The sequence below is a fragment of the Ascaphus truei genome, chromosome 5 (assembly GCF_040206685.1).
Source record: "Ascaphus truei isolate aAscTru1 chromosome 5, aAscTru1.hap1, whole genome shotgun sequence".
Taxonomy (NCBI): Eukaryota; Metazoa; Chordata; class Amphibia; order Anura; family Ascaphidae; genus Ascaphus; species Ascaphus truei.
The window spans coordinates 113,874,065-113,884,582 of NC_134487.1; the positions used below are offsets into that span (position 1 = coordinate 113,874,065).

Consider the following 10,518-nt stretch of genomic DNA (forward strand, 5'->3'; position numbering starts at 1 on the left):
TACAGAGAGGAGCACCACGAAGGAGTTCCTCAACAGGACCATCCCCATGCGGACGCAGGGACCCTGATGAGGTGGAGGCGCTGCACTGGAACTAGGTAGGACTCAGCACACTACCTCAGCTGCCTGTCTGGATGGGTCCTCCCCACACACCATCATGCGGGAGACTCAGGAGTCCTGTTGCCAACAGGTGCACCACCAGACACTACCACACTGTAATGGGGGCCGGTTAGACCACAGGGGCCAAAGTGAGATTGGGTGGGTCAGGCCGGGCCAGAAATACCGTTACATTTGGAGGCGAGCTGCTGAGATCAGATCTGTCATCAGGACAGGCTCTAGCTAGGCACACTGGGAAACAGGGAGAGAGTCTGCTGCCACTCTGTGCTGCGTAGGGACGGACCTAGGGGTGGTCAGGGGGCTGACGGGATATTGTCAGTTCGCAGGGACGACCTAGGGGCCTGAAAGGAGTGAGGGGTTTGGAGCCGGGCTATAGCTGACCGAGTCACCTTGAGGTAGTGCTAGTTGGTAGGACGCCAGAAGGGATAGCCTGTTAACGTGGTCAGGAATCCTGGAGAGGGTCTGCACTAGGCTGACCAAGAGAGGTAGACGCCCCAAGTACTGCATGGCAGAGCCAGAGTACTCTAGCCCATTCCAGACACTTACCATAGGGAGCACAGACTGGGAGGAAGGAGTTACAGCAGACACTGAGAGAGTGAGCCTAGCCTGAGGTAGTGCAACATGAGTCCAGCCTAGATCAGGAACACATGTGGTGGTGCATCTGAGCAATCTTTATTGTACTGGTGTGGTGGCTGCCCCGCAGAGCGGAGCCCCATGTACGATAATTGGTACGAGAGTGTGACAACTCAAAGAATGGAGGATCCGCGTGGTGCGGAGAGCCCAAAATGGCGACCAGAGGCTGATGGGGAAGGCACCCGTGGCGTGCGCCCCACTGAAGAGCAAACTGTCGCTGAGCTGTCTTTAACCAATCTGCTCTGGAGTGGAGCGAAGGCCGTGGCTGCCCCGTTTTTGTCCTGTCTGGGACACCGAGGGGCCACCCTTGAAGAGTGTGAGGACATTGTGATAATTGGGGGGGAACCCCGCGAGGAGAGCAAACAAACTGACTTTTCGGGCTTAAAAGCCAACCAAAATGGCGGTTCCCGCTTGCTAGGGAAACCGCATGGGCCAGTCGCAGAGAAAATGGCTGATACAGAACTTGCAAAGAGCTGGCCGGGAATGGCGCGAACAGCAGAGCCCTGCCCTGATGGGGGGCATGGCGCGAAAGCTATGGCTGCGCCTGCATGGACAGTGACTCACTCGGCCCCTGTGCTGAGTCAACCGCTTAGTCTATGGGACCCTCCCCTGATTTCCACCAGGGGGAGTGACTTTCAATTATGGCCTGTGGGAATGCACCCACTGGGCCCAGGGACTGATATCCAGACGGCGCCATTACAAGAAGTAGTTCCGGCCTCGTAGGTAACGTGCAAAAAGGAGGGATATTTTGCACGAAAAGCAGCAGCTAGGAGAAGGCGGGAACTAGCCGCGGCCCAAGAACCCTACTCTGATGAGGAAATTGGCGCGAAAACGCAGACCGCGCCCACCAGGACTGAGAAAGGAGCGGCCTTAATTAAGGGGCATGCTATTCCCCTGTGGGATCTGCCCATACTTGCAACCCCTGGGGGCGGGTTCCAGCTATGTCAGCGGAAGGAGGAGCCGAAGCAGGAAGTGGCTGGCCCATAAGCTTCTACCGGTCAGTTGCGAGGAACCACTGACCGGGAGAGACCCATACTGAAAGTGGTCCCTACCAAAAGAATGGCCTGCTCCTCCACAGTGGGAACTATGGTATCCACCCAGCCCTACTTCGGTACCCGGCGGGGTACTGGTAGTCAGGGTGGCTAACACCGAGACGGTGGTCGGGCTCTGCCTACAATGCGGGCTGCCCAGAGGCATTGTTAACACGGCGGCACGCTGCCCACAATGCGGGACACTATACTTATGGCCAATGCCGACGTTCATTCCGATCCAATCTGCTGACCCCCCAGGGTATACGGCTAAGCGCTCCGCCGAGTCCCCTGGCGCACTATGGATCAGCCGTGCGAGTCCCGGAGAAAGGGGACTGGAGTCGACCAAGTCGGCTGGGTCAGTAGCAACCGAGACGGTCGGGTCACTCCCCGAACGCGCAGAGAAAAGACTTTCGCCACGCTCGGTGACCCCGAGATCAGGGAAGGGAGATTACTCCGACGAGGATCTCTGTGAGCTAGCGGTGGCGAAATCGGGATCCAAGAGGGACCCAGGACGGACGACACCCCGTGGGGTGAGTGGCAGTCTGGAAAACAGGGCGTCCCCCGCAGATCGGCGAGCCGAGAGACGGAATCCCGCCGTCCTAGGACCTGGCGGCGATGGGAGAGGGACGCCAACGCCCCTGCAGACTGGTAAGAGAAGCAGCCCCATCACTTACCTTGTCCCGGCAGACAGCGCAGCGGAGGAAGGGCTGTGCCAGGTCCGAGGCGCACGTGGAGAGACGGCATCACTTCCGGTGAAGACGACGGCGGAGCTTCCGGATGTCGTCATCGAAGAAGAGATCCCGAATGGGGATCCGACCCGAGATGGCGGCGTTTCCGGTTCCGGGGAGGACATCACCTCCGGTGGCGACGGCGGAACCGCTGGGAACGACGCAGCGACGCTTCGGCGATCGTGGGAAGGTCCCCGATCACCTCCAAGGCCCAGGAGTTGGATGGGCGATCCGAGGACTGAGGAGGGTGAGGTATCCTGATTGGACCAGTCTACGGACAGCCGGGAACGGGTCGTAACCCCGTGGGGTCCCATCACTTGCCCTTATGCCCCATCCCATGCCCTAGATAAAACCCCTGCCCCTGTCACCTGTTCCACGGGATCCCCGCCTAGCTTGGAATCGGCGGACATACCCTCGGAAGAGGAGGTGAAACGGACTGGGGGGAGACAGCGCAGTTGCGCTACGGAAGGCACTTCTCGGGGGGGGGGAGAGTTGAGAGTGGCCGCGGTAGGCCGGTGGTTGCCCCCTGTAGCTCCCGAACCAGTGAAAAAGGCCCCGGGATCTTACAGGTGGTCAGTACCGCGATCTGAACGGACATCGGGGGTATTTTCCCTGGAAGATGATAGAGAGTCAGGGGAGTCACATAGATTCAGAGAGCACCGTTGGTGGGCCCCACTATTTGAAGGGTATTCCGCATGGATGGACCGCACTCGGTTCCTCATCCGGCGAGAAGATGTAGTGGATTACTGGTGGGCTGCGGGAGAGTTCACCCCTGAGCAAAGGGATAGAGAGTTGCAGGAGCGATGGCTACAGATCGAGCATAGGGAGATAGAACCCATGGGTCCCAGCATCCTGTCAGATCCCGTGGACCCTGATGAGCCCCTATCATGGGTGTTACCTGGGAGGGCCGGTAGGGCTGACCTGACCAGGATTAGTAGGGCTGAACGGGCCATAACGGCTCGTTATAAATCATCCCACGGGTTGGAGTACCCGTATGTCCCTGAGCCTCTCATGGACGAAATAGAGGAAAACAGAGGGAAGTGGCTTAGGGAGGCCATTGAAATGTACTTAGTCGGAAGTGCAGTGGTAGGTAAGAAGGCCGAGGAACGGATAGAGCACTTAGTACGCATATGGGGCATAGGAAGGAACATCTACAAACATAAGGTGACCTATAGGCCCGAGAGGGGACTGCCGAGACATTACTATGTTACGGTCCTGGATATGGGTGGTAGGGAGGTAAGAAAACCTGACCCCAGTCACTACTTTTAGGAGGTACTATGTATTACGCGGGTTCGTGGCTGCTGGTCGGGACGGGCTTGGCGGAGTGTACTGTAGAAATTGTTCTGTATGCATTATGAAAATTTGTAAGATGTTCTAATTATGTTTTGTGTTTCAGTGCTTCCTGGAAAAGGGTATACAAATTTAGGTCCCAGCGAGGACGATGGGATTCACCAGGGGGAGAATGTAGCGGTCATGTAAAATGGCTACAGTCATCTCTCCTGCTGACAGTAAGGCCTGGTAAGTTGTGGGCATGCCAGCAGTAATTATGGAGGTTTGCCCTCACACCCTGGTGGGGTGCCCTGTGTATGGATGGGAATGGTCACATGCTCTGACTCCATGGTTAGTGATGTCAGAGGTATGTCAGCTTCCAGAGTGTACATAAGGCACAGCACTGTGTCAAAAAGTAGTTCTAGTACAAGTTCAGCTAAGAGGAGGAGGAGTTCAAGTTCTAGTCCTAGCCTGAGTTACTGGTTATGTTTTAGTAACTGCCAGAGACTGTGTCCAGGGACCTGGCACAGGGTAAAGATATCCCGGCTGGGATAGGGAATCCCTATTAAAGGAGAGCTCACCTTTCAAAGGGAAGCATTGACTCAAGATGAGTGGCAAGATATTCTACTGCGTGGGTCAGCTAGCCCACATCAATCAATAAAGATGCTCTTATTCGAACACCCTCTCGTGTACATGTGTGGAGTGAATGTACAGAGAGGAGCACCATGAAGGAGTTCCTCAACAGGACCATCCCCATGCGGACGCAGGGACCCTGATGAGGTGGAGGCGCTGCACTGGAACTAGGTAGGACTCAGCACACTACCTCAGCTGCCTGTCTGGACGGGTCCTCCCCACACACCATCATGCGGGAGACTCAGGAGTCCTGTTGCCAACAGGTGCACCACCAGACACTACCACACTGTAATGGGGGCCGGTTAGACCACAGGGGCCAATGTGAGATTGGGTGGGTCAGGCCGGGCCAGAAATACCGTTACATATATATATATATATATATATATATATATATATATATATATATATATATATATATATTTATATTGTGACAAACGGCTTACTCCGGGGCTCCGCCGCCTGTCCGGGACTGTTAGAACACGGTCTTTTTTAGGGTAGGTTAAATGACGAGGCGTCACGTGCTGTTCCTTTAAACAGGCTATGCCTGGTTTATTCAGTCCCAGGTACTGAGACTGCCACAGTGAATACAACAGAAACACATCAAAACAAAAAAGCTGCTCACCTGAGCGATAACTTAACTTAGATTTTCCCTAACTCAGGGTGGAAGTGGCTTTTCCACTTCCAACAACAAAATAAGGAACTTTGCAGTTTTAGACAAAAAGAGCAGAATGTTTTAACCTGTTTGGGGAGAGGCTTTTCCCCTCTCTGCTTTCAGCAGCCTTCCTGTCTCCAGGCTCTTGGGGGAGAGGGGAGAGGAAACAGGAAATCTGTCTTAAGTACCTGATTTCTAATACGCAGGACAGGTGACAGAAATCAGGCAGCAAACAAACTCTGGTCTGGATCCCTCATCCCTCAGTTCCAGCACTTGCCAAACTGTGGGATGGAGTGCTGTATTATGAGGCTGCCCTGTTCTGCCTAAACAGGACAGAAACTGTTCAGTATCCTGGGAGCCCTATATATGGAATTTATTACCATCCCCTGGTTTCTGTCACATATCCACCCCCCCCAGCTCAGACCCCAAGGGATGAGCGACCATGGATATTAGGGAATGCATCCTTGACAACCCGTCGGCATTGCCATGTTTGTGCCCTGACCTTTGTTCCACAGAAAATTTAAAGGGTTGTAGGCTTAGGAACCACCTGGTCACTCTAGCATTCTTCTCCCTGTTTTGACACATCCAGGTGAGAGGTGCATGATCTGTGACCAACCGGAATTTTCTCCCCAACAGATAGTATTTGAGAGTCTCTACAGCCCACTTTATTGCGAGACACTCTCTCGACTATGGAGTAATTTTTTTCCTGGGGATTTAGTTTTCTACTTAAATAACGGATGGGGTGCTCCTCACCCTGAGACTCCTGGGAGAGTACAGCCCCCAGCCCTACCTCAGATGCGTCTGTTTGGACTACGAACTCTTTGGAGAAGTCAGGTGTGACCAACACTGGTTGGGCACAGAGAGCTTTTTTCAGGTTTCTAAAGGCCTGTTCGGTTTGGGAATAAACCTTCTATAGTACCCAATTAACCCCAAAAAGGTCCTTACTTGTTTTTTTGTAACTGACCTTGGCCAATTTTGTATCGCCTCTACTTTGAGTGTTTGGGGTTTGAGTAAACCTCTGCCAATAGAATACCCAGATACTTGGCCTCCTCCAGACCAATAGTGCATTTAGCGGGGTTAGCAGTTAGTCCAGCAGACCGAACTGCGTCGAGCACAGCTTGGACCTTTGGAAGGTGGGATTGCCAATCTTCACTATGGATTACCACATCATCCAGGTAGGCCGCAGCATACCGAGAATGTGGTTTTAACATTTTATCCATCATTCTTTGGAATGTGGCGGGAGCTCCATGTAAGCCAAAAGGCAGCACCCTATACTGAAAGAGGCCGTCTGGGGTTGAGAAGGCTGTCTTTTCTTTTGCCCTTTCTGTGAGGGGAACCTGCCAGTACCCTTTTGTTAGGTCTAGGGTTGTAAGATATCGGGCTTTGCCCAGACTCTCTACAAGTTCATCTACCCTGAGCATAGGATAAGTATCAAATTTTGACACCGCGTTTAGTTTCCGGTAGTCATTACAAAACCTTGTTGTACCATCTGGCTTTGGGACTAAAACTATAGGGCTGTTCCACCCACTTTGGGATTCCTCAATTACGCCTAGTTTTCGCATTTTTTTAACCTCTAAACTTATAGCCTCTCTTTTGGCCTCTGGGATTCGGTACGGTTTAAGGTTAACTCGGACCCCCGGTTCAGAGACTAGGTCATGTTCAATTACGCTAGTTCTACCTGGCTGTGTAGAGAAGACTTCTTTGTTTCTTCTCACTAAATTCTGAACCTCTCGTTTCTGATGAACGGACAGGGTTTCAGCTATGCTAACCTCTGGGTCAGTTTCTCGATTCTCTGACTGACCTGGGGGTACTAGGGTTAACAAGACCTCTCTATCTTTCCAGGGCTTAAGTAGGTTTATATGGTAAATTTGCTAAGGTTTCCTCCTACCTGGCTGTCTCACCTTATAATTTACTTCTCCCACTCTTTCCAAGACCTCATATGGCCCATGCCATTTAGCAAGGAATTTACTCTCTACGGTGGGAACCAGAACTAGCACCCTATCGCCTGGAAAAAAAATTCTGACCCTAGCACCCTTATTATACGTATTCCTCTGTGCTTCTTGAGCTTTTTCCATGTGTTCCCTCACTATAGGTAGGACTGCAGCTATGCGGTCCTGCATCTGGGCAACATGCTCTATTACACTTCGGTAAAGGGTAACCTCGTGTTCCCAAGTCTCTTTGGCTATATCCAGTAAGCCCCTTGGATGTCGGCCATACAATAGTTCAAACGGGGAGAAGCCTGTGGATGATTTGGGAACTTCCCTAATGGCAAATAACAGGTACACTGGCGACACACTTTATTCGAGCTCGGCTAGTCCCACGAATTCGGGTATACTCGGGTGTATTGAGGTTTGTGACTGTTTTCTGCCCGAGTGCATTGCGTTATTTTCCAGGCAGGGATTGAAGCATTTTATTCCCGCTGGCTGCAATACTGCACAGTATATATATATATATATATACTGCATTACAATTCATGAATTTATGCCATCTGGTAGACACACGAAGCATTGCAGCCTATTAAATCCTAATCATTATCATTTAACAGATCAGCCGCTCGTCAGCCAGGCATGAACCATGGCTGGGAAGGCAAACGCAACGGGGCTTGTCTGAGGTGAGGAGCGGCGCATTCCAGGTATCTGCCAGGTACATACTGGGTATTTGCTCGAATAAAGTGTGTCGCAGCAGTATGGTAAAAAACAATCCCAGTTTTTCCCATCCTTATCGACCGCCCGGCGTAACATGCTCTTTAAGGTTTTATTGAACCGTTCCACTAACCCATCTGTTTGTGGATGATAGACTGAGGTTCTGAGATGCTTGATTTTTAGGAGTTTACATAACTCTTTTGTTACTTGGGACATAAATGGTGTTCCTTGGTCAGATAAGATCTCTTTAGGAATTCCGACCCGGGAAAACAGAACTATTAACTCTTTTGCTATGTTTTTAGCAGAGGTGCTACGTAGGGGACCTGCCTCCGGATATCGGGTGGCATAATCTAATATTACCAATATATGCTGATGTCCCCTAGCGGACTTTATTAGGGGTCCTACTAGATCCATAGCAATCCGGTCAAATGGCACATCTATTATGGGAAGGGGTACCAATGGGCTACGGTACGCTTTGAACGGGGCGGTGATCTGACATTCTGGGCATGAAGAGCAATAATTTGTAATTTCTGCCAGAACCCCAGGCCAATAGTAGCTTCGGAGAACCTTTTCTTTTGTCTTTTCCACCCCTAGGTGTCCCCCCAATGGGTGACTATGTGCGAGGTGAAATACTACATTACGGAATGTCCGTGGTACCAACAATTGTTTAGTTGTAACTGATTTCCTTTTATCAACCCGATATACTAGATCATTCTCTACCTCGAAGTAGGGGTAGGCAAGTGACCTATCTGGTTGGCCAGGAGTACTATTCTGGTCCCGCATATTCCCCCTTGCTACCGCTTATGTGGGGTCTTCCCACTGGGCCTTCTTAAAACTCCCAGGACTGATCTCTAGGTCAGCGAGGGTCTTATCCTGTTCTGGGGTGGTAAGTGCCTGTTCAACATCTTGATTTGGGGTATTCCCTACCAAGGTAGCCATGGGGAAGGGAATTTTACAGCACTCCTCCTTTTCCCCCTTCTTATTTGGGCCCTCGTCAACCTCCATTTCTGAAAAAGGGAAAGGATTTGTTTCTTCTGTTACTTCGTTATGGTCCGCTATTGAACTCTGGGCGCTATTCTGAGAGGAGGACCACATTTTTAGAAAATGAGGAAAGTCAGTCCCTATTAACACATGTGCCAGTTTGGGTACAATACCCACATTGAAATCTAAAGAACCAAACTCTGTTAAAAAAAAAACATCAACAGTGGAATATTCATGATTATCGCCATGTATACAACAAATTGCCACTCTTTGTGAACTGTTTACCTGTTTCTTCTTAATGGGCAACAGGTATTCGGACACTAGTGTGACCATGCTCCCAGAGTCAAGAAGTGCCCGAACCCTCTTACCATTAACCTTTACAAATGCCCACAGATTGTTATTCAAGGGGTCATGTGGGCTAGGGCCCATACATAGGGACCACAGCGAATAAGGTTCAACGCTGTTGCATTGCATGGGTTCAGCATTTAGTGGGCAGACTTTCGCGGTGTGGCCCCTCTCATAACAATTTACACATTTAGGTACATAGTCTGTGTCCCACTTAGAGCCTTTTTTCGGCTCCCCATGTTGGCTGTTGCCCTTAGTGTGCGAGCCACTGTTGCTGGTGCTGTGTGAAGGCGGTCGTCGCTCTTCAGCCCCCCTTAACCCTGGTACCCTTTTACCGTCTCTGGAAGAGTCCTGGAACTTTGGGTAGTGGGGTTTCTCCACGACTAAGGGTTGCGGGTGCTCTTCTGCTGCATTGTACCTTTCTACGAGGGCCACAAGCTCGTCTGCATTGTGGGGGTCACTCTGACTAACCAAACGGCGTAGGGCAGAGGGAAGTTTCCTCAAGAACTGGTCCATGACCAACCGTTCCACGATGTGGCTTGCTGAGTTGATCTCGGGTTGTAGCCACTTCCGAGCGAGGTGGATGAGGTCATACATCTGGCTTCGGGTGGCTTTATCCATCGTGAAGGACCATGCGTGGAACCTTTGGGCACGAACAGCCATGGTTACGCCGAAGCAGGCGAGGATCTCGAACTTCAATTTTGCATAGACGTTAGCTTCGGCTGGCTCTAGATCAAAGTAAGCCTTCTGGGATTCGCCGCTTAGGAAGGGTGCGATTAGACTGGCCCACTCAGCTTCTGGCCATCCCTCTCTCTGTGCCATGCGTTCAAACGTAAGAAGATAGGTGGTTTCCACATAATCCGAGGGCCCCATCTTCTGAAGGTAGTGGCTTGCCCTGATCATTTCCGGGACTGGGGCTGCCTCTGCCAGTGGAAGGTTACTGATAGTCTCCCTCAGGATCTCGAGTTCCTGCTGTAAGTCCTGAGCGAACCGTTGTTGCTCCTCTCTCAGCAAGCGGTTTGTCTCTTGCTGGTTTGCATTCGCCTGTTGCTGATTTACATTAGTCTCTTGCTGGTTTGCATTAGTCTTTTGCTGGGCTATTAACAGCTGTTGCTGGGTTTCATTCGCCTGTTGCAGGGCTGCATTCGCGTCTTTCTGGACACCGACATTGCGTACCAGCGCACTCACCACGTCTTCCATCTTGTTTGGAGAGAGAGAAAAAAAAACTTTTTTTTTTTTTTTTAAAGTTCTTTAACCCGCAGACCTTTTAGTGTTCTGCCCGCATTCTCCACCGTATGTGACAAACGGCTTACTCCGGGGCTCCGCCGCCTGTCCGGGACTGTTAGAACACGGTCTTTTTTAGGGTAGGTTAAATGACGAGGCGTCACGTGCTGTTCCTTTAAACAGACTATGCCTGGTTTATTCAGTCCCAGGTACTGAGACTGCCACAGTGCATACAACAGAAACACATCAAAACAAAAAAGCTGCTC

General features: G+C 51.2%; 1 protein-coding gene across 2 annotated transcripts in view; it reads right to left on the reverse strand.

Annotated features, from left to right (window-relative positions):
* LRRIQ1 (leucine rich repeats and IQ motif containing 1) overlaps positions 1 to 10,518 on the reverse strand; it is a 338,249-nt gene that overhangs the window by 283,338 nt on the left and 44,393 nt on the right. The gene's annotated exons all lie outside the window — the stretch shown is intronic.